At 41.1% G+C, this 25394-nt stretch overlaps 1 long non-coding RNA gene across 1 annotated transcript in view; it reads right to left on the bottom strand.

Annotated features, from left to right (window-relative positions):
- Window positions 1-1220: 1220 nt before the first annotated feature.
- Window positions 1221-25394, bottom strand: part of LOC130859506 (uncharacterized) — a 43065-nt gene continuing 18891 nt past the window's right edge. Inside the window, exon 4 of the long non-coding RNA XR_009055215.1 lies at window positions 1221-1484. This is a non-coding gene — a long non-coding RNA (uncharacterized LOC130859506). The remainder of the gene's footprint in view (window positions 1485-25394) is intronic.

The following is a 25394-nucleotide window of genomic DNA, read 5'->3' as shown; positions in this document are numbered from 1 at the left end:
CCATTAAACTCTCTTCTCTCACCTGTCAGCTTTGTTCTCAGGCAAGCTCTATTCATGTGGGCCCCAGACGGCCACCAGAGGCTCCTGGCCAAGTCTTCTCTGTCCAAGTCATTCCAGTGAAAGTCTCGGAATTGAGTGCTGTTTGTCCTGGATTAGGTCACGTGCCCAGTCCTGGACCAGATTCTGTAACTCTGATTGGCCAACCCAGGGTCATTTGCTGACCTCTGAGTCAAAAGACAGGGGAGCAGGAATTCCAAAGGGGGATTCAGATGGAATATAGACAGGGGAATGGATGCTGGACAGGCAGATAGGACAGATGTCCACTGTGGGCACCTGCCATGCCCCAGGACGGGGCTCTGAGCTCTACATCCACAGATCAACCCATCTTCAGAGCACCCTTAGGCTGTCTTCATCATCATTTTCCAGATAAGAAAACTAAAGCTTAGAGTGCTTGAGTCACTGTCCACGTTCCCACAGCAAGTGCAGGGTCAAGCTGGATTCAAACCCAAGTCCTATTTCCCAAAATGGACAAAAGTTCCTCAGTGGTGCTGGTGCCTGTGGGCTACTCCACAGCTTTTGGCAGAGTCTGGCTCTCCCAGCCTGTGTCTGCTAATGGAAAGCATTGGTGTACACACATAGCAAGATTCAACTAAAGTTATTCCAATTTGAGTTGTAAGATGATACCTCCTTTGTGATTCCTATTTATGACTCCAACACTAAATAAGGACTCACTGTGGCCCTGTCTCCCTCCGTCCTTTCAGTACCAAGGGGCCATTTGAGACCACTCTGCTCCCCTCATCATCCCCCCTGCAGCCACTTAGTCTGAAGGCAGATCCCTAGTCCCCATAAAGTGAGGCAGAGAACAAAGCAGGATTGAGAAGTGGCAGGAGGGACTGAGGAACAGGGGCCCGTGGGCCTGGCTGCTTCTTCATCCTGCAAGTCCCAAGGGTGTGGGCTGGGTTACCGGCACGACCTCAGCCAGGGCACTGCACCTCTCTGCCCCAGGCTTCTCCTGAGTGAAAGATGCTGACTCTCTAGTGGCAACGAGGATTAAATGCGTTAATACACAGAGCATGCTCCAAACAGTGCTCGGTGCGTGGTAGACTCACAGTAAACCAGCTCTGCTGTATGGATGCTGAAAACTCGGCCTCTGTGCACCGGTGCTGAGACAGAATTTTGGATGAAGTAGAAAAGAACAGCTTTATTGCTTTGCCAGGTAAAGGGGGCAGACAGGGCTCATGCCTCTCAAAACTGTGTCCAAACCTGGGGAGGATTAAGTGAGGAGTTTTATAGCAATGGTTCAAGGGCAGGGTTGCTGATAAGGATTAGGGTGTGTCCAGGGCCTGCACTCCTCCAATCTGGCCTCAGGTGGTCTCCTGATGAGCTTCTGTGATTCTCACAGTTATCAAACTGTGACCTTCTCTCTGGAATGAAGAACGCTTCATCAAGTCGTTAACATCTTCCATTTGTTGGGGGTTTTAGTTCTGCAGAAGAGTTCAAAGATATTGTTATGTGTATCACTCAAGATGCAATCAGGACCCTGACCCAAGGCTGCACTATTGTTTCTTGGCTGCTCCTCCCTTGTCTCTGCAGCCCCTCCCTTCTCTGATTATCAACTGTTTGAAAGGCTTCCATGCCCAGGAGCCCCACAGGGTCCTGCTCAGTTTCAGTATCATCTGAGACAGGAACAGGAACAGGAGCAGAAGGGTGGCCTGGACATATAGACAGAAGAATCCCAGAGTAGCTGGGACCCTAAAGCCAGACAGAGACATTCCAAACCAAGGAATTCCACTCAATCTTCCAGGAGAAAAGATGGACTTGGGGCAGGCTCTGCACACGGGTGCCCACACGTGTGTGCACACAGGCGCCCTCTGCCTGGAGATCAGGCACTCCCAGCACCGCCCCCAGCCCAGACTTTCAGAAGAGCAGCCAGGAAACTCAGGTTCTGAGAACACAAAGTCCACCTTCTGACCTCTAAGTAAAAGACCAAATACTGTATGCTAACTCATACATATGGAATCTTAAAAAAAAAAAATGGTGCTGATGAACCCAGTGACAGGGCAAGAATAAGGATGCAGGTGCAGAGAATGGACTGGAGGACACAGGGTTGGGGGGGCGGGGGGCGAAGGGGAAGCTGGGATGAAGTGAGAGAGTAGCATAGACATAGATACACTACCAACTGTAAAATAGATAGCTAGTGGGAAGTTGCTGTATAACAAAGGGAGATCAACTCGATGATGGGTGATGCCTTAGAGGGCCAGGACAGTGAGAGTGGGAGGGAGTCACAGGAGAGAGGGGATATGGGGATATAGGTATAAATACAGCTGATTCACTTTGGTGTACCTCAAAAGCTGATACAAGAGTGTAAAGCAATTATTTTCCAAAAAAGAGCTTAAAAAAAAAAAAAGATCCCAGTCCTGTAGACCCCAACAGGATGCTATCAGCTAGGTTCTGCTTCCCATACTAGGACTAATCCACTGACCACAACTGTTCCCTGAGCCCAGACCAGAAACCTATGTATATACGTATGTGTTAATAAATAAATCTATATATACACTACATATGTATCTACACATGTATAATCTGTGCTCTGTATGTGTGTATATATACATACATATTATATACATATATTATAATTGTATTATATATAGACACATATGCACATAGTCAGATATTTTATATTATCAAACAATGATCAAGAGATATTTGAACAAACCTGAAGGGAAGGATCCAGCCATTCACAGATCTGGGCTTCTCTCTCTTACACCCTTTCTACGTGCTTCACTCATCTATAGGCAAACATTTTGGCTGTCAAGCCTTGCTCACCCCCAACATCTGTACCCTACTTTCCCCATACCTGGGTCCACTTTACTCTCCCCCTTCTTACCCTTCCATCTCAGGTCTCCCAGCTCAAGTGTAAAGAGCCATGACCAGCCTCAGTGAGGCACCCAAAGTTCCTCTGCTCTTGTGCTATTTGGATCCTGTGTCCCAATGCTGATAACTCAGCTGCTTTGGGAGAGCTTTTGCTTTGCCTTTGGTGGTCTCCTAAATCTCTTCAGTGCTGGGGCCTTATCTTGCTTTTCTAAATCTCCTTCCTAGGGATGCCAGTCTTGACCAGACCTCTGTGACAGCTGGCTGAGTCTCCAAGTGCATGTTATTTCCTTTCTCTAAACGCCCCCAAAATCAAACCTTATATCTGTCTTAGCCTAGGGCTAGGCCCGCCATAATAAAATATCATAGACTGGATGGCTTATAAACAGCAAAAATGTATTGCTCACAGCCCTGGAGCCCAGAAATCCAAGATCAGGACCAGCATGGTCGGATCTGGTGAGAGCCTGTTCTTTACTTGCAGATGGCTGCCTCCTGGATATGTGCTCACATGGAAGGGAGAGAGAGAGAGATCTTTCTTTTCTTATAAGGACACTAATCCTATAGGATCAGACCCTCACCCTTATGACCTCTCTTCACCTTAGTTACCTCCATAAAAACCTTATCTTCAGATACAATCACATTGAGGGCTTAGGGCTTCAACGTATGAATTGGGGTGGGGGGGGACACAAACATTCAGTCTATCACAACATCTAATAGCAATTCTTTCACCAAAATGTCAAATTCTGCCCTCATCTGATCCCATACCATTCAATCCGATAACTCCACCCTCCTCCATGCTCTGATCTGCCACATGCCATGAGCAGCACCTTGCCCAGTAGGAAGCATGCTGGAGGCCACCTGTCTCAGGAAACAGCTGATGAAGCGTTGATGTCTAGTTACACTCCTGACTTCTGACCACTGGTTCCCCTTGACCTCTAGTTCCTGGGGCTCCCTCACACCTGGCTGCAGCCTGACTTGGCCCTTGAGTCCTGCCCCCATGCTTGGCTTTGATCTTCTGGTCCCCGTTGGACCTCAGCATCCCAAGCCCTGCTGTCTGTGCCATCTGGCAACCTTCCAATCACCTGTGGCCTCACTGAGATGACTCATTTGGATGGCCCTTCCTACTGTGTCTCTTCTGCGAGCAGCCACTTCACTGTGCCCTGTCACACCTGCCACAGGTGTCCCTGTGGAGGAGCATCTACACAGCCTCACCAAGAGGCTGGGGCCAGGCTGGTTCCCAGGATGATGGGGTGGGCAAGCCCTGCACCAAATTTATAAATAGAGCATCCTGCCTTCAATTACCATCATCTAGCACATCATCAGAGGCTATTTCTGGAAAACCCACACTGAGCCAAGTGGGTTGATTGAAGGTTTCAGCTCTCATCTCAGGATTACTGCATGGCTATCATCCACAAGAAAAGAAATAAACATGCAAAGACACAGCTTAAGAGAGTTGTCTCCAGAGCCTTGCCCCGAGAGATGAGGTTGTGTCCATTGAGGGCACCAGCATCTCTAAGTCATAACCAAGAAAAAAAGAGAAAGAAAGTGAGAGGATAATAGTGAAGAGAAGAAGAGGAGGAGAAAAAAATGGAAAGGAAAAAATAAATACGTGGCAAAACGTGGTGAACCTTGGGGTGATTCTCCTTCTTACAAATGGGAGAGAATCATATTGTCAGGATGTCAAGATTTCTACTCAGGAATCAAACTCCATATACAAAGAAGTAGATTTAGGGACTTCCCTGGCAGTCCAGAGGTAAAGAATCCTCCTTCTAATGAAGGGGACGTGGGTTCGATCCCTGGTCGAGGAACTAAGATCCCACAAGCCTCGGTGCAACTAAGCCTGGGTGCCACAACTACCGAGCCCGCATGCCTCAACTAGAGAGCCTGTGAGCCACAAAATACAGAGTCCACGTGCTCTGGAGCCTGTGTGCCACAACTAGAGAAGAGAAAACCCACAACTAAAGAGAAGCTTGTGTACCACAGCAAGGAGCCCTCATGTCACAACTAGAGAGAAGCCCGTGCACTGCAACGAAAGATCCTGCATGCTGCAACTAAGACCCAATGCAGCCAAAACTTAAAGTAAATAAATAAATAAATAAATACAATTTTTCTAAAAGTAGAAAAGAAGCAGAAAAATAAAAACAAGAAAAAAATTTTTTAAAAGGAAGTATATTGACATCAGCCTACAGTTGGTCGACCAGGTAGATGCCAATGTGCAAGAGATTTTGACACAAGCCAACATTTATTTAACTTGATGTGGGCAGTCCTGTGCTAAATGCATTGTGTGTATTATTTCTTTTAATCCTAATGAAAACTTAGAAGATAAGAACTGTGATTATTTCCCACTTTACATATGCAAAAATATCTTTTTATCTTATTCCTGGCCATGAGGAAATATCTTGCCATGATCAACCCACTACAAAAATAAAAATAAAAATCTACCTGAGTCCAAAGGCCAGCTGTTAAGTACTATGTTTATTTCAAAATCAGCCTCCAGGGAATATTATCATTCAGCAGAACATGAGTAAAGGTAGGGAAGAAAGATTTAAATGTGTAAAAAGGAGGTGGCCACAGCAATGCTGAGAGACACGGGTGGATTTGGCACATTCCTAGTTGAAATTCTGATCTTTATTCCTAAGCAGTCAAGTTCAAAATTCAAATTCCTGACACCTTCTTTGACTGTGAAAATATTCACTTTCTTCAGAACCAGAAGATTCGTTCTGGAATGTCACTTCAAAAGCACCGTTTTCTCCAACTCAAGAAGATGTTAAAGACCCTCTTTCAGGACATTATGTTTTTGAGATAACCAACCTCCTTGTGAAAATAAGGTGTTTCCAGTTTGGGGCTCCCATAAAGCCATTACTGGGATATGGAGAAATTGTTGGTAAAAACCTGTGGGCCAAGGACTTCTGGATATGTTTTTACCTTCCCCATGGTTAGGGCTCTGGCTCCCCTGGTCTGTCACCTTGTAGGAGCTGCAAATCCTCTGAGAAATAAATTCACGGTGGCCACTCACATCTTGTGGATTTGACTTTGTGCCAGCAGTAAAAGAGAGCTGACCATGGAGCCCAGGAGAAAAGCTAGGGAGAACTACTTTATGGGATCCTGGTTTCAAAGGGTCATAAATCTCTAAGCTTCTCAGACACAGAATTCCAAATGAGGCCCCAGACCCACACTGTCCACCACGATTGCCATGGCCACGTGTCCACTGAGCACCCACTTGTGGCCAGTCCCTGTGAAAAGGTGCTCTCAGTGTGAAATACACATCAGATTTCTAAGACTAATGATTAAAAATTAATTAACTCTTTAATGGTAATTTTTAGTCACTACTCAATAGGTTAAATAAAATACATTATTAGAATTGATTTCACTTGTTTCTCTTTACTTTCTTAATGTAGCTACTATAAAAAATTTTTATTCTATTTATTTTATTTTTTATTTTATTTATTTTAATTTATTAATTTATTTATTTATTGGCTGTGTTGGGTCTTCATTGCTGCACACAGGCTTTCTCTAGCTGTGGCGAGCGGGGGCTACACTTCATTGTGGTGCATAGGCTCCTTATTGCCGTGGCTTCTCTTGTTGCAGAGCACAGGCTCTAGGCGCACAGACTTCAGTAGTCATGGCACACGGGCTCAATAGTTGTGGCACATGGGCTTAGCTGCTCTGCAGCATGTGGGATCTTCCTGGAGCAGGGATTGAACCTGTGTCCCCTGCATTCCAGGCATATTCTTAACTACTGTGCCATCTAGGAAGTCCCGCTACTATAAAATTTTAAATTACATATGTGACTTGCATTCTGTTTCTGTTGGACAGTTCTGCTCCAGATACTCAAACCACTGAAAGGATCCTAGGACTTACTAAGACCTCAACAAATCAGTGTGTGCCAAAATTACATTATTTACAGAGCGACTATCTGTGAGAATGACCTGAAGACCAACAGAAAAGACTTTCCACAATAAAGGCATAAAGAAGGAACCACAGTGAAGTGTGTAGGGGGAATGGAGACACAGAATAGTCTGGACCCACACAAGGAGGAACATTACAATCTCAGAGGTCCGCCCCAAGGAGTGAAGGGTCTGAGCCCCACATGGGTTCACCTGCCCTGCACAGAGAAGAGGAGGCCCCCAGAACATCTGGCTCTGAAAACCAGCAGGGCTTATGTTCAAGAAAACTGGAGGAGAGGGACTACCCTGGCAGTCCAGTGGTTAAGACTCTGCTTCCACTGCAAGGGGTGCGGGTTTGATCCATGATCAGGAAAATTCCCACATGCCATGCAGTTCAGCCAAAACATAAGCAAACAAAGAGAATGGAGGACTATACGAAACAGAGAATCCTCTCTTAAAGGGTGCACGCAAAATCTCTCACACACTCCCAGTGCAGAGGCGGTAGTTTGAAAGGAGACTGGGTCAAACACCTGCTGATCTTGAAGAGTCTTCCTGAGAGGCAGGAGGCAACTGGGACTCCCCCAGGCGACATAGATGTTGGCAGCAGCCTTTGGGGGCGCTCACCCTACTGTGATAACACCAGTGCTGGCAAACAATGTTTTGGAATCTTCCCTCTAGCCTGTTAGTGCTGGAGACCCAGCTCTGCCCTCCAGGGGGTGAGCACCAACCCCAGGACCCCCTGGGCCACACAGCCAACCATGTAGGAAGCCTACCCTGCCCTCCAGTGGCCCCATGGCCATTGCATGAGGTGTGGTCTCACAGCCAACCAGGCCAGGAGCCAGCCCTGCCTACCAGCACACCCACAGTAGTTAGCCCCACCACAACAGAAGGGCCCACACACCCACATAGGGGGCACCCCTAGAGCATATACCTCTGATGACCAGAGGGGAGCATGCTGCTGGGCCCACTGGACATTTCCTACATAAGGCCACTTCTCCAAGCCTGGGAAACATAACTGACCTACCTAACACACAGAAATAAGCACAGAACTGGGCAAAATTAGGAGACGGAAATATGTTCCAAACAAAAGAACAAGACATAGCCTCAGAGAAAGAACTAAACAGGGAATTCCCTGGTGATCCAGTGGTTAGGACTCTATGCTTCCACTGCCGGGCACCCAGATTCAATCCCTGGTTGGGGAACTAAGATTCCATAAGCCATGTAACATGGATGATGATGATGATAATAATAATAATAATAATAATAATAATAATAATAATAATAATAATTTTTAAAAGAAAGATGTGCAGTGTTTTTTTAAAAAAATAAGAAAAAGAGAAGAAAGAAAGAAAGAAAGAAAGAAAGAAAGAAAGAAAGAAAGAAAGAAAGTAAGAAAAAGAAAGAAAGAGAGAGAAAGAGAAGAAAGAAAGAAAGAAAGAAAGAAAGAAAGAAAGAAAGAAAGAAAGAAAGAAAGAAAGAAAAAGAAAGAGAAAGAAAGAAAGAACAAAGAAAGAAAGAGAGGAAGGAAGGAAGAGAACTAAACAAAGTGGAGATAAACAATCTACCCAATCAAGAGTTCAAGGTAATGGTTAAAAAGATGCTCACCAAACAAAGGAGAACAAATGGATGAACACAGCAAGAATTTCAACAAAGAGTTAGTTCTTAGAGGAAATGCTTTCAGCTTTTCACCAGAGTATGATGTTAGCTGTGGGTTTGTCATATATGGCCTTTGTAATGTTGAGGTATGTTCCCTCTATACCAATGGCATTGAGAGTTTTTATCATAAATGGATGCACAATTTCATCAAAACCTTTTTCTGCATCCATTGAGATGATCATATGGCTTTTATTCTTCAATTTGTTAATGTGATATCAGTTTGACCTGCAGATATTGAACCATCCTTGCACCCCTAACTCATCTCCATCTTGAGCAAGAACAAAGCTGGAGGTATCACACTCCCTGACTTCAAAGTATGATACAAAATACAGTCATCAAAACACTATGGTTCTGGCACAAAAAATCACATAGATCAGTGGAACAGAATAGAGTCCAGAAATAAACTTACGTTTATATGGTCAACTATTCTATGACAAAGGAGGCAAGAATATACAATGGAGAAGACAGCCTCTTTGAAAGATAGTGTTAGGAAAACTGAACAGCTACATGCAAAAAAATCAAATTGAACTACTTTGACCATATACAAAAGTGGATCAGACTTAAATGTAAGACCTGAAACCATAAAACTCTTAGAAGAAAACATAGCATTACATTCTCTGACAACAGTCTTAACAATATTTTTCTGTATCTGTCTCCTCAGGCAAGGGAAATAAAAGCAAAAATAAACGAATCAGACTACATCAAACTAAAAGGATTTCGCACAGCAAAGGAAACTATCAACAAAATTAAAAAGCAGCCTACTGAATGGGGGGAGATATTTGCAAACAAAATATCTAATAAGGAGTAAATATCCGAAACATGCAAATAACTCACACAACTCAATATCAAAGAAACAAACAAACCCAACTAAAAAAAAAAATGGGCTGAGGATCTGAATAGACATTTTTCCAAAGAAGACACACAAATAGCCAACAGACACATGAAAAGATGCTCGACATCACTAATCATCAGAGAAATGCAAATCAAAAACAATACATACTGCCTCATATCTGTCAGAACAGCTATTATCAAAACAACAAGAAATAACACGTGTTGCAAGGATGTGGAGGAAAGGGAAACCTTGTGCACAGTTGATGAGAATGTAAATGGGTTCCACTACTATGGAAAACAGTACAGAGATTTCTTCAAAAATTAAAACTAGAACTTCCATATGATCCAGCAATTTCACTTCTGGGTATTTACATAAAGAAAACAAAAACACTAATTCAAAAAGATATATGCACATCAATGTTTATTGCAGTATTATTTACAATAGCCAGGATATGGAAGGAAACCTAAGTGTCCAACAAGAGATAAATTGGTAAATTTGTGGTATATATCTACGATGGAATATTAGCCATAAGAAATGAAATCTTGCCATTTGCTACAACATGGATGGATCTAGAGGGTATTATACTAAGTGAAGCATGTCAGAGAAAGACATATACCATATGATCTCACTTCTATGTGAAATCTAAAAAATGAAACAGGCAAAACAAAACAATATGAAAACACAAATATAGAGAACAAACAAGTGGGGAGGGGGAGGGAAAACAGGTGAAGGGGATTAAGAGGTACAAACCTCCAGTCATAAAATAAATAAGCCACAGGGATGTAAAATACACTGTAAGGAATGTGGTTTGTAATATGGTAATAACTTTGCGTGGAGACAGATGGTTCCTAGACTTATCATGGTGATCACTTCATAATGTATGCAAACATCAAGTCTCTGTGTAGTACACCTGAAACTAACATAATATTGCGTATCAAGTATATTTCAATTTTTAAAAAATCAGTGTGATCACATATCTCCAAATAGCTCTGACTGGTTGAACATGCAAAGCCCCCACACTTCACCCCCAACCCTGCCCCTTTCTACTTTTCTAATTCTCTTCATTTTATTTTATTAAAATCATATGTTAAACATTTATACATGATTTGGCTTCTATTATCAGTAATGATATAAAGAATTTAAAAACAAGACAGAATTGTATTCAATGTATACAAAATTTGAATCTATTTTCTTCAAGCATGTCACTGAAAAATTTAAGTTATTGTTCCTAAATTTTCCAAAAAGTTCTTTTTCTTCAAAAACAGGTAAAAGTATCTATTAAAGTGAAGGCAATATAAAATTATAAGGAATGAATATCAATTTTTAAAATCAAATGTACTTAAAATTCTTTTTAAACTTTTTTAAAATTTAATTAAATCTTTAAGACGATTCATCTAAGTATAAAATTATTTACAATTCTGACATTCTCTACCTATCCAAATGCCAACATAAAGGAGAGTCTCATATTTTACAGTGTTATATCTAGACGTACATACAATATTGCAAAACATTCCTCAGCCATCATGTGCAATGTTTGTGAATACTGGCCTAATTGGTGAGTCCTTCTAATTGGAACATGAAAAGAAGAAAGAAAATGGGTGTCAACATTAGCGGAAAATGACAATTTGTTTTGCAAGACCCTGCTGTATTCACATGTTCTGAGAGAGAGAATTTGACAATTTAATTAGTCTGTCTTCAAGGGAAAATTTGACAACTTAATTAGCTTCTCTTTTCCTTCATCAAGTGCTTCTGCAACTCAAATCCTCCTTGTCTCCCAAAGCAGTGTTCATCTTCAAAATCTGCAGTGGCACAGCCTACGGATCTGCATTACCTTTCAACACGGCCGACTGTTAGGCTGAGGGTGGAACACAAAAGTTATGAAGGAGCGTTTCCCGGGAGCCTGAATGGTGTTAGTCGTGAGATGGTGCGTTTAAAGGCTGTAAGTCACTAGATGCCAGTCCTGAGTACCAAGAGACAGAAGGCACCATGTGATTTCAATTAAACTTACATTGTGTGTCTGTGATACACAACACTCTAAAGCAAAACTCTCTAAAGGGCCCAGGGTGGGGTCACTCTTGCTAGTATCTTTGGGCAGCACCAGGTTACAAAGTCAATCACCTGCACGTGGTTCACTCGCTGAGCTCCACCACGGTTGAGTGCGTACACTGGAATGAACCAGGATGCAATCACCCATCACTAGACTGTAGGTTCTCCTGCCAGGCTCTAAGTTCCAGACAGCTGACAACCCTGTATGACTTTTCCATCGCTGTACCCTCAGCTTCCCACACAGTATCTGGGCACAAAATTTGAGCACAGTCCTTACTTGACTAATGAAGTCACTAAGCTCACTGAGATCCTCATTTTTCTCATCTGTGAAATGAGGACAAAGATAACTTCCCTCATGAAGATTGTCTTGAAAATGACACATGATCATATTTGTGCAATCTCAGAATACTCTTTGAAGCATAACATTAATTTTATTATTTGATGACTTAAAAGTAAAGTTAGTAAGCTCCCCGGAGGCCTGTTTTCTCATTTACAGAACGGAAGGAGTATTACCTGTGTCATAAAGTCTATTTTGAGAATTAAGTAGGAGAACATATCTGGCTCAAAGTAAGTGTGCAGTCATTGAGCAGTAGCAGTATTAGATTAAGAGATGAAAATTATGATGGCAAAACTCCAAACTTAACACCAAACTCATCTCATTTCACTAAAGGACCTAACAAAAAACAGAGGTAAAACAAGAGCCAAAAACCAAAGCTCTGCCCTCAACATTATTCAGACCACAACATTTCAAAACAACTATTATTCTTATTCTCATAATTATTAGTCAGTCATGAAATATTAATTTAACATTTACTAATGCCAAAGAATAAGAGCAAAGAAGCAAAACACTGGATTGTTTTCAGTGGAAGCAGTTTGCCCCATTGAGAAGATGACTTTAAAATATTAGAAATATTTTTTAAAATAACATGAGTGCATAGTGCTATTTTTTTTCCCCATTCATTGTCTTTTTATTAATTGGTTCACATAACTGGGAAATTCACAGGGTGAGTTCAGGTACAGCTGGATCCAGGATGTCAAACATTAGCACCTGGACCCTAGCCCATGCTCCTGACTCTTGTGTCTCCTTTCCTCGGTGCCAAGGTCCATTTCAGCCTTTCCTCAAAGTTGACCATCTGGCCACTTAGGTCTTAGACTCACCCCTGCAGCTGGAAGGTGGGCTTAGTCCCACCAGAACCACTTGAACTTGAGAAGGGGTGAGCCCTCAAGAGAAGGAGAAATGCACAAGGCCCACTGGGGCTTTGGGTGTGTCATCCCTGGAAGGAAAGACAGCCATCTGTGTCCTTCTGGAGTCAGTGTGTGGGCTGTGGGCAGGGCTTCAGTGGCAGCCTTGCTGAGCATCAGTTTCCTATCAGTTTCCTTCTTTTTTTTTTTTTTTAAGTCAAATGCTAACTTGTATAGTGATGACCACCTGTAACAGGCACACCAGAGGGAAGGGGATGAGTGGGCTAGATCAGTCAGAGCGTTTGGAACAGGATGATAGAAGAAAGGAAAAAAGAAAAGGAGGGAAGGGCAGAGGGAAAGAGAACAGAAGGGAGGGAGGTGGGGAGGGAGAGAGAGGGAGGGACGAAGGTACCAGAGTTGGAGGGACAAAGGTAAGCAGGGGGTCTATCTGAATAACTGGGAGAATGAAAACTAATAAATGAAGATCAACATTTCCCTTCTCATTAGTTCTAGCTACTCATTTTTTTCCAAATTTAAGGCTGACACCCTGTCCTTTTGATGTTAAGTGATGCTGGTATGAGAAAGCAGATGGTCCCTGTGGAGCAGAAATAATCACAGCAACAATCTTGGATCCATATGGGAACTTCAGTGAACACAAACTTTGACATCTCTTGTCATTCTTTCTTTTATGATGATGACTAAGTTTGTTCACTGCAGCTCCTGGTGTTCCAAGTAGCACCCATCAGCACTCTAGTCATTGTTCACCGTTAATTCCACGAGCCCGCCATTGTGACAGCAGTTAGGAACCATCTGCACTTCCTTCCATTTTCACATGTTACTTACAGATGGCAGTTCCCCAAGTTAATGCGGCCATTTGGACGGCCAGGTTCGCATTTCCAAGGCACGGTTACAGGGATGATATCATGTCAATATTCCATCAAGGCATTCTAACCCCATCTCCTCCTTTTCCACTTGCAACCCCCCATTTCCTGGACTCCGGCTCCCTGCTAAAGGGCAGAAGGTGGCGAGGCCACAACCTCTTTAACAAAACAATAGGCTTAGAAGTCAGGCATTGCAAAAAAGAGAGAGGACTTGCTACATTTTTTAATTAATTTTTATTGGAGTATAGTTGATTTACAATGTTGTGTTGGTTTCTGCTGTACAACAAAGTGAGTCACATATATATCACATACATATACATATATCCACTCTTTTTTATATTCTTGTCCCATATAGGTCATTATGGAGTATTGAGTAGAGTTCCCTGTACTCTACAGTAGGTCCTTATTAGTTATCTATTTTATATATAGTAGTGTGTATATGTCAATCCCAATCTCCCAGTTTATCCCTCCTTCCCTGCCTTCCCCCTTGGTAACCATAAGTTTGTTTTTTACGTCTGTGAGTCTATTTCTGTTTTGTAAATAGGTTCATTTGTACCATTTTTTTAGATTCCACATATAAGGGATATCATGATATTTGTCAGTCTCTGTCTGACTTATTTCACTCAGTATGACAATCTCTAGGTCCATCCATGTCACTGAAAATGGCATTATTTCATTCTTTTTTATGGCTGAGTACATTTCTTTAGAATCTATTTGATACCTCAGGGGCCACGCCTGAGAGACTTCAGATCAGCACTTTTCTGTAAGAAAGGGAGATCCAATCAGAAAAGGAAGGGAAAGCCACTCCTTCTGACCCAGGGAATCCTGGGGAGAGGAGACCTCCGAGGGGGCAATGGTGGGGAGTGGACGGGGAGTGGGCATCAGTCGAGGGACAGGGATCCAAGATGTTTTCCTTCACCCGAGGATACCAGATGCCACCTTGGAGAGGAGATGGGAGATTAAGGATTTGAATATGTTACCTAACGAATTAATCAGGCCAGGCTATTTTAAACCTAGAAGGACTTAGTTCATTTAGAGGAACACTGCATTTATGGGCAACATAAAGAAATCCTACTTTCTTTACACACCTAAGTACATTTGCAGTCTGCAACCTAGAACACCTTTGGTCAATTCAGATTTTCTCCACTAATGTTGCATCCATATGGATTTAGGTATACAAAACTGATGCCTCCATTGAAGGGACCAGATAACTGGCCTCATCTTACAGAGTAAATCAAATTATGAGAAAAATATTTACCTACTTAAGAGAATAAAACTGTTAAACAACTCCCGAGCACAATTTGCCTACAAAGAAGGTATTTCAGCTCAAAAAGCAGGGTGTGATGCTGAGACCGGTGTTTGGTAGGCTAATTATGTCAGTCATCTAGTATGAATTTATTATTAATGTCGGCTAACATTTACCGAGCCTTTATTATGGCCAGTCAGCGTGCTAAACACATATCAGCTCCAAATTGTGTGGGACGCCTTCATAAAGTGGGGACTAGAGGAAGTATCTATTCTATTTATTGAACTTACTGTACAAAATTTTTACACTTTGTAGGGATGTCGCCAGCTGGCAAAACAGTCAAATCTGTGTAATAACAAGGGACTTTTTTTCTTTTTTACTGAACTATAGTTGATTTACCATGTTGTGTTAATTTCTGCTGCACAGCAAAGTGATTCAGTTATACTCATATATACATTCTTATTTTAATGTATTGTTTTCCATTATGGTTTATCATAGCATACTGAATATAGTTCCCTGTGCTCTACAGTAGGACCTTGTTGTTTATCCATTCTCTATAAAATAGTTTGGATCTGCTAACCCCAAACTCCCAGTCCATCCTTCCCCCAAATCCCTCTTTCTTGGCAACCACCAGTCTGTTCTCTGTGTCTGTGAGTCTGTTTCTGTTTCATAGATAAGTTCATTTGTGTCATATTTTGGATTCCACATATAGGTGATATCACACAGTATCTGCCTTTCTCTGTCTGACTTATTTCACTTCGTATGATCATCTCCAGGTCCATCCATGTTGCTGCAAATGGCATTTTCATTCTTTTTATGGCTGAGTAGTAATCCATTGTATGTATATACCACATCTTCTTTATCCATTCCTCTGTTGATGGGCATTTAGGCTGTTTCCATGTCTTGGCTATGGTGGAGAGTGCTGCTATGAACATAGGGGTGCATGTATCTTTTCGAATTATGGTTTTCTTGGGATATATGCACAGGAGTGGGATTGCTGGATCACATGGTAGTTCTATTTTTAATTTTTTGAGGAACCTCCATACTGTTCTCCATAGTGGATGCACGAATTTACATTCCCACAAACAGTGTAGGAGGGTTCACAAGGGACATTTTTTAATGGAACTCAACAGTACGAGGGTCATTTATTTGGGGAATAAAATTACCAGAGGTGTAATTTTTGGATACACAACCTGAAGGAGTTTGTTTGTTTTCTTTTGTTTTTGGTTTGTTTGTTTGTTTTTTCTCCTTGAAGAATTTTTTTGAAGACATTTTCTCCCATTGCTAAGATGCACCTCCCTTTGATGTAGATAAATGGGGGCTTCACCCCTCACAATGACACTGCAGACTGAATTTGCCAAAACCTTATCACAGGCCAAGGTTATGGACATTACTGCTCACTTTTCTTTTCTTTTTTTAACTTTTTTTTTATTTTTTACAATAAACTGAATATATTTAGACTGTACAATTTGGTATCTCAATCTCTCAATTCATTCTCCCTCCAACCCTCCCTGCCTTCCCCACTTGGTGTCCATATGTTTGTTCTCTACATCTGTGTCTCTATTTCTGCCTTGCAAACTGGTTGATTTGTACCATTTTCTATATCCGTATATATGTGTTAATATACGATATTTGTTTTTCTCTTTCTGACTCACTTCACTCTGTATGACAGTCTCTAGCTCCATCCATGTCTCTACAAATGTCCCAGTTTCATTGCTTTTTACAGCTGAGTAATATTCCATTGTATATACATACCACATCTTCTTTAACCATTCATTTGTTGATGGACATTTAGGTTGCTTCCATGTCCTGGCTATTGTAAATAGCACTGCAATGAACATTGGAGTGCATGTGTCTTTTTGAATTAAGGTGTTCTCTGGGTATATGCCCAGCAGTGGGGTTGCTGGGTCATAAGGTAGTTCTATTTTTAGTTTTTCAAGGAACCTCCATACTGTTTTCCATAGTGGCTGTATCAATTTACATTCCCACCAACACTGCAAGAGCATTCCTTTTTCTCCACACCCTCTCCAGCATTTACTGTTTGTAGATTTTCTGATGATGCCCATTCTAGCCAGTGTGAGGTGATACCTCATTGTCTTTTTGATTTGCATTTCTCTAATAATTAGTGATGTTGAGCAGCTTTTCATGTGCCTCTTGGCCATGAGTATGTCTACCTTGGAGAAATGCCTATTTAGGAATTCTGCCCATTTTTTGATTGGGTTGTTTGTTTTCTTGATATTGAGCTGGATGCACTGTTTATATATTTTGGAGAATAATCCTTTGTCTGTTGATTCGTTTGCAAATATTTTCTCCCATTCTGAGGGTTGTCTTTTTGTCTTGCTTATAGTTTCCTTTGCTGTGCAGAAGCTTTGAAATTTCATTAGGTCCCACTCATTTATTTTTGTTTTTATTTCCATTATTCTAGGAGGTGGATCAGAAAAGATCTTGCTGTGATTTATGTCGAAGAGTGATCTTCCTATGTCTTCCTCTAGGAGTTTTATAGTGTCTGGCCTTACATTTTGGTCTTTAATCCATTTTGAATTTGTTTTTGTGTATGCTGTTAGGAAGTGTTCTAATTTCATTCTTTTCCATGTAGCTGTCCAATTTTCCCAGCACCACTTATTGAAGAGGCTGCCTTTTCTCCATTGTATATCCTTGCCTCCTTTGTCATAGATTAGTTGACCGTAGTTTATCTCTGGGCTTTCTATCCTGTTCCATTGATCTATATTTCTGTTTTTGTGCCAGTACCATACTGTCTTTTTGATCACTGTAGCCTTGTAGTGTATCCTGAAGTCAGGAAGCCTGATTCCACCAACTCCGTCTTTCTTTCTCAAGATTGCTTTGGCTATTCAGGGTCTTTTACATTTCCATACGAATCATAAAATTTCTTGTTCTAGTTCTGTGAAAAATGCCGTTGGTAATTTGATTGGGATTGCATGGAATCTGTAAATTGCTTTTGGTAATATAGTCATTTTCACAATGTTGATTCTTCCAATTTAAGAACATGGTATGTCCCTCCATCTGTTTGTGTCGTCTTTGATTTCTTTCATGAGTGTCTTATAGTTTTCTGAGTACAGGTCTTTTACCTCCTTGGTTAGGTTTATTCCTAGGTATTTTATTCTTTTTGTTGCAAAGGTGCATGTGATTATTTCCTTAATTTCTCTTTATGATCTTTCATTGTTGGTGTATAGAAATGCAAGAGATTTCTGTGTCTTAATTTTGTATCCTGCAACTTTACCAAATTCATTGATGAGCTCGAGTAGTTTTCTGGTGGCATCTTTAGGATTTTCTAGGTATAGTATCATGTCATGTGCAAACAGTGACAGTTTTACTTCTTCTTTTCCAATTTGGATTCCTTTTATTTCTTTTTCTTCTCTGATTGCTGTGGCAAGGACTTCCAAAACTATGTTGAATAAGAGTGGTGAGAGTGGACATCCTTGTCTTGTTCCTGATCTTAGAGGGAATGCTTGCAGTTTTTCACCATTGAGAATGATGCTTGCTGTGGTTTTGTCATATATGGCCTTTGTTATGTTGAGGTAGGTTCCCTCTATGCCCACCTTCTGGAGAGTTTTTATCATAAATGGGTGTTGAATTTTGTCAAAAGCTTTTTCTGCATCTGTTGAGATGATCATGTGGTTTTTATCCTTCAGTTTGTTAATATGGTGTATCACATTGATTAATTTGTGTATATTGAAGAATCCTTGCATTCCAGGGATAAACCCCACTTGATCATGGTGTGTGATCCTTTTAATGTATTGTTGGATTCTGTTAGCTAGTATTTTGTTGAGGATTTTTGCACCTAAATTCATCAGTGATATTGGTCTGTAGTTTTCTTTTTTTGTAGTATCCTTCTCTGGTTTTGGTATCAGGGTGATGGTGGCTTCATAAAATGAGTTTGGGAGTGTTCCTTCCTCTGAAATTTTTTGGAAGAGTTTGAGAAGACTGGGTGTTAGCTCTTCTCTAAATGTTTGATAAAATTCACCTGTGAAGCCATCTGGTCCTGGACTTTTGTTTGCTGAGAGATTTTTAATCACAGTTTCAATTTCATTGCTTGTGATTGGTCTGTTCATATTTTCTATGTCTTCTTGACTCAGTCTTGCAAGATTATACCTTTCTAAGAATCTGTCCATTTCATCCAGTTTGTCCATTTTATTGGCATATAGTTGTTTGTAGTAATCTCTTATGGTGCTTTTTATTTCTGTGGTGCCTGTTGTAACTTCTCCTGTTTCATTTCTAATTTTATTGATTTGAGTCCTCTCCCTCTTTTTCTTGAAGAGTCTTGCTAGAGGTTTATCAATTTTATTTATCTTCTCAAAGAACCAGCTTTTAGTTTTATTGATTTTTGCTATTGTTTTCTTTGTTTCTATTTCATTTATTTCTGCTCTGATCTTTATGATTTCTCTCCTTCTACTAAATTTGGGTTTTGTTTGCTCATCTTTCTCTAGTTTCTTTAGGTGTAAGGTTAGGTTGTTTATTTGGGATTTTTCTTGTTTCTTGAGGTAGGATTGTATTGCTATAAACTTCCCTCTTAGAACTGCCTTTGCTGCATCCCATACTTTTTGGATCATTGTGTTTTCATTGTCATTTCTCTCTAGGTATTTTTTGATTTCCTCTTTGATTTCTTCAGTGATCTGTTGGTTATTTAGTAATGTATTGTTTAGCCTCTGTGTGTTTGTGTTTTTTACAGTTTTTTTCCTGTAATTTATTTCTAATCTCATAGCGTTGTGGTCAGAAAAGATGCTTGATATGATTTTAATTTTCTTGAATTTACCAAGGCTTGATTTATGACCCAAAATGTGATCTATCCTGGAGAATGTTCCATGTGAACTTGAGAAGAACGTGTAATCTGCTGTTTTTGGATGTAACATCCTATAGATATCTATTAAATCCAGCTGGTTTATTGTGTCATTTAAAGCTTGTGTTTCCTTATTAATTTTCTGTCTGGATGATCTGTCCATTGGTGTAAGTGGGGTGTTAAAGTCCCCCACTATGATTGTGTTACTGTTGATTTCCTCTTTCAGAGTTGTTAGCATTTGCCTTATGTATTGAGGTGCTCCTATATTGGGTGCATATATATTATAATTGTTATCTCTTCTTCTTGGATTGATCCCTCAATCTTTATGTAGTGTCCTTTCTTGTCTCTTGTAACATTTTTTATTTTAAAGTCTATTTTATCTGATATGAGTATTGCTACTCCAGATTTCTTTTGATTTTCATTTGCATGAAATATCTTTTTCCATCCCCTCACTTTCAGTCTGTATGTGTCCCTAGATCTGAAGTGGGTCTCTTGTAGATAGCATATATATGGATCTTGTTTTTGTATCCATTCAGCCAGTCTGTGTCTTTTGGTTGGGGCATTTAGTCCATTTACATTCAAGGTAATTATCAATATGTATGTTCCTATGACCATTTTCTTAATTGTTTTGTTGTTTCTGTAGGTCATTTTCTTCTCTTATGTTTCTTGCTTAGAGAAGTTCCTTTAGCATTTGTTATAAGGCTGGTGTGGTGGTGCTGAATTCTCTTAGCTGTTGCTTGTCTGTAAAGCTTTGGATTTCTCCCTCAAATCTGAATGAGATCCTTGTTGGGTAGAGTATTCTTGCTTGTAGGTTCTTCCCTGTCATCACTTTAAATATATCATGCCACTCCCTTCTGGCTTGTAGAGTTTTTGCTGAGAAATCAGCTGTTAACCTGATGGGAGTTCCCTTGTATGTTATTTGTCGTTTTTCCCTTGTAGCTTTTAGTACCTTTTCTCTGTCTTCAATTTTTGTCAATTTGACTGCTATATGTCTTGGCATGTTTCTCCTTGGGTTGATCCTGCCTGAGACTCTCTGTGCTTCCTGGACTTGGGTAGTTATTTCCTTTCCCATCTTAGGGACGTTTTCAACTATAATCTCTTCCAATATTTTCTCAGGTCCTTTCTCTCTCTCTTCTGCTTCTGGGACCCCTATAATGCGAATGTTGGTGCATTTAACATTGTCCCAGGGGTCCCTTAGGCTGCCTTCAGTTCTTTTCATTCTTTTTTCTTTATTCGTTTCTGCATCAGTGATGATCACCATTCTGTCTTCCAGGTCACTTATTCGTCCTTCTGCCTCAGTTAATCTGCTATTGGTTCCTTCTAGTGTATATTTCATTTCAGTTATTGTGTTGCATATCTCTGTTTGTTTGCTCTTTAATTCTTCTAGGTCTTTGGTAAACTTTTCTTGCAACTTTTTGATCCTTGCATCCAATCATTTTTCAAATCCTGGATCATCTCTACCATCATTATTCTGAATTCTTTTTCTGGAAGATTGCCTATTTCCTCTTCATTTGGTTGTTTTTCTGGTGTTTTATCTTGTCCCTTCATCTGGTACAAAGTCTTTTGCCTTTTCATTTTCTCTATCTTTCTGTGGCTGTGATTTTCAGTTCCACAAGATGAAATACTGCTGATACTGCTTGATTCTGCTGTCTGTCCTCTTGTGGAGGAAGCTGTCTAGGAGGCTTGTGGGTGCCTCCTGATGGGAGGGACTGATGGTGTGTTGGGCTGGGTGGGTGGAGCTCAGTAAAACTTTAATCCGATTTGGTGGGTGGAGCTCAGTGTCACTGTAATCTGCTTGTCTGCCAATGGGTGGGGCTGTGTTCCCACCCTGGTGGTTGTTTGGCCTGAGGCAACTCAACTCTGGAGCTTACAGGCTCTTTGGTGGGGCTAATGGTGGACTCTGGGAGGGCTCACAACAATGAGCACTTCTCAGAACCCCTGCTGCCAGTGCCCCTGTCTCCCTGGTGAGCCACAGCTGCCCCCCACCTTTGCGGGCAACCCTCCAACACCAGCAGGTAGGTCTGGTTCAGTCTCCTATGGGGTCACTGCTCCTTTCCCCTGGGTCCTGGTAAACACACTTTTTTTTGTGTGCCCTCCAAGGGTGGAATCTCTGTTTCCCCCACTCCTGTGGAGGTCCTGCAATCAAATCCCACTGGCTTTCCAAGTCTGATTCTCTGGGGATTCCTCCTCCCATTGCTGGATCCCCAGGTCAGGAAGCCAGACATGGGGCTCAGAACCCTCAAGACTTCTGTGGTATAACTGTTCTCCAGCTTGTGAGTCACCCACCCAGCATTTATGGGATTTGATTTTAATGCAATTGCGCCCCTCCTACCATCTCATTGCTGCTTCTCCTTTGTCTCTGGATGTGGGGTGTTTTTTTTTTGGTGAGACAGTGTCTTTCTGTCAATGGTTGTTCAACAGTTAGTTGTAATTCTGGTGCTCTTGCAAGAGGGAGTGAGCGCATGTCCTCCTACTCTGCCATCTTGATTCTTCCTCCTACTGCTCACTTTTCTTGACTAGGTTTTAAGCTCAGAAGGTAGAAAAACTCTTCCTTCAGTAAGAAGATACATTTTTGTTCATTCCAGTCTTGATTGAAAGTTTCCAAGAGGCTGTCCCAATGGGACTCCCACTGCTCTGTCTCCTCACTTACTTGTAGGTAGCAATCTGTAGGGCCTGGATGGGCAGAAAGGAGTTTTCACATGGTTTTGTACACTCTTGAGAGTGGATTGGGACTTGAACTTTGACCAGGCAAATCTGGCCCTACCAGCTATGTGATCTCTGAGCTTTAGCTGCCTTAGCCATTAAAAGGAACATAATAAGAATATCTAACACATAGGTTTGCTATACTGATTATATGAACAACTGTAGTTAAAGCTTTCAACATTGTGCCTGGTCACCGTTGAACGCTCAGTGAGTAGTAGCCTTCACTATTTTACTGTTAATAATCACTTCTCAAGGGGCTTCCTAGGTGGCGCAGTGGTTAAGAATCTGCCTGCCAATGCAGAGGTCACGGGTTCGATCCCAGCTCCAGGAAGATCCCACATGCCACAGAGCAACAAAGCCCGTGTGCCAAATAAAAAATAAATAAAATAATAATCACTTCTCAAGTAAAAACAGTGGCTGCATCACATACTTTCCTAAATACAGGTCACATGGGGATAACCTTGACATAGGGAAGTTCCCCCTTGACTTTCACACTAAAAGACTAAGTGGTAAGAAGATCCTTTTAAAAGCCTTTCATTGACAGGGGATAGATCAATTTGTTCAGGTCTGTTCTAGAGAGAGGCAAGCACAAAATGGATCCTAGTAACTTAAGGAGAAATTCAATATTGTGTCTCAACCCAGGTAAAAAGATAAGACCACCCCATTTTTTAAGGGAAATTTGAAAACATCCATGGGGGGGGGCTCCCAACCCCCAGTTCCCTGTTTAAGAACTGAGCTGATTAGAGGGTTTGACTATTAAGAAATTGTACAAACTCCACTGTTGATTTGGGGACATTTTTGTTCAAAATTAACATGTTTATTACAGGAATTATTTTTATTACAGGAATTACTACAACAAATTTTTTAGGAAGCACATTCATCATCCCAGGGATGCAATTGTTGACATTTGGGTGCATAGCCTAATCTTAATTCTATCTTCCCAGTTTTCTGCTCATTTTTACAGTAAAATTCTTTGAAAAATTGTAGCACTCCCTGTCTCCAAATTCCTCACTGGTGGGTCTGCATTCAGCCATTCCAACCAGCCTTCCACCAAAAGAGCTCTTATCAAGGCCCCAGAGACCTCCCTGTGTCTCCGAGAGTCAATTTTCAGCCCACTCCTTAAACCATGCTCTCCTTGGCATTTACCTCGCTTTCCCTCTCCTGCCTCCTGAAAGCTCTTTATTGGTTCTGCTCGTAGGACATCAGCCCACCAGCTCCCTCCTCCCCATCTGCTCTTGGCTTGCTTTGCAGTTTCTCCTCTTCCTCCAGCCTCTCAAGACTGGAGCACCCAGAACTCAGCCCTCTTGTCTTCCCTGGGAGTCCTTATCCAGGCTCAGGGCTTGAAATAGCCCCTCCAAGTTGACTCCCCAGCCCTGCCCTCTCCCCCACCCCCACCCTCTCCCCCACCCCCAGACTCCCCTCTGTAACTCATCTCCCAACTCCTACCCTTTCTCACCTCTGCCCCTATCACCAGAGTCCCGACTGCTACCAAGCCTCATCTGTACAAGTGCAATCACCTTCTCGTTGTTCTCTATAAAGCAAGGCCATACAGTGGAAATAGGAGGGGAGAGCATCTGTAATTTTCCATTTTCAAGTAGCCACATTCAAAAAGGGAAAATAAGGCAGCTCAATTCATTTTAACAGTACATTTATTTAATTCCATATATCTAAAATATCACCATTTCAATGTGTAATCATATATAAAAATTAAGCTATTTTAAATTGTTTTTTGTACTAAATAATACAAATTTAGTACAAAGTGTACTAAATTTGGCCTTTGAAGCCCAGTGTGTGTTTTATAATTAGAGCACTCTCAGTTCAAAGTAGCTACAATTCAAATTCTCAGTAGCCATGAGGGGCTAGTGGCTACCTTACTGGACAGTGTAGCTATTTAGAATATTCTAAACACAGAAAAATTTCCCTCCAAGTAAAATGTGAATTCCTGGCAATGGCTCACAGAAACCTCTGTGATCCATCCCAACCTCACCTCTGGCCTCACCCCTCCTTTGCCTGACTCCAGACACACTGGGCTGCTCACTGGTCCCTGCACCAGCCAGTTACATTCAGTCCCAGGGTCCTTGCACTGCCCCCTCCACGTGGGGACACTTCCTAACATCCCATGGTCACTCCTTCACATGCTTCAATCTTGACCCAAATGCTACCTTCTCACCAAAGCCTATCCAAACCACCCCTTTTCAAACTGAAACCCTTCCACTCACCTACACACACACCCTTGGCATTCTCCTCCTTCCTTAGACTGATCTATTTTCTTTCTGTCATACTTTAACCTTCTAACAGGCCATAAAATCACCTTTCTCCCCACACTAGACTGTAACCTCCATGATGAGGTTAGGGTTTTTGGTCACTTTTTTGTTCATTAATACCTTCTCAGGGCCTAGAGCACTGCCTATCTACACACAGTAAATACCCCTTAAAGATGAGTTGCCTTGGCTTGTATTTTTATTCACTTCATACAGCATGAAGACTGTTCTTCCACCATTACATGTCCATTTTCATCATCATTTAATGCCTGTATGGCACCTCATGTATAGATGTAGTACGTTTTTATTCACCCAATCCCACTGTGAAAATTAAGGTGTTTCCAGCTTTTTACCATTGTGTAGCTAACATTAGGATCTAGGTAAATGTTCATTGGCAAATCTAAGTATGTCTGGATCAAAAGAAATTTAAATTTGAAAATTTATTGTTTTGCACTCTCAGATTTCCCTTTATAAGCAGAATTTCATGACCACTATAGTTATAATTTCATATGCATTTGGGATTGTTTCCTTTGAATAAATTCCTAGAAGTGAAATAATTGGAGGAAGGGGCATGTTTTTGTTACACTTTGGTACATATGAATTGTATTTCTCTTCACTGTTGGCTAGCTTGAGTTAGATCAATGGGCTATACATCTTAATCATCTGCATACTTTTTTAAATTGGAGTATAGTTGATTTACAGTGTTGTGTTAGTTTCAGGTGTATAGATTCATTTCAGATTCTTTTCCATTATAGGTTATTACAAGATATTGTGTATATTTCCCTATGCTATACAGTAGGTCCTTGTTGGTTATCTATTTTATATATAGTAGTGTGTGTATGTTAAATCAAAACTCCTAATTTATCTCTCCCCCACCTTCCCTTTTGGTAACCATGCTTGTTTTCTTTGTCTGTGGGTCTATTTCTGTTTTGTACATAAGTTGATTTGTATCATTTTTTTTTAAATATCACATATAAGTGGTATCATGTGATATTTGCCTTTCTCTGTCTGACTGACTTCACTTAATATGATAA

This window comes from Hippopotamus amphibius, chromosome 8 (assembly GCF_030028045.1).
Source record: "Hippopotamus amphibius kiboko isolate mHipAmp2 chromosome 8, mHipAmp2.hap2, whole genome shotgun sequence".
Lineage (NCBI taxonomy): Eukaryota > Metazoa > Chordata > Mammalia > Artiodactyla > Hippopotamidae > Hippopotamus > Hippopotamus amphibius.
This window is presented reverse-complemented; position numbering and strand designations above follow the sequence as displayed.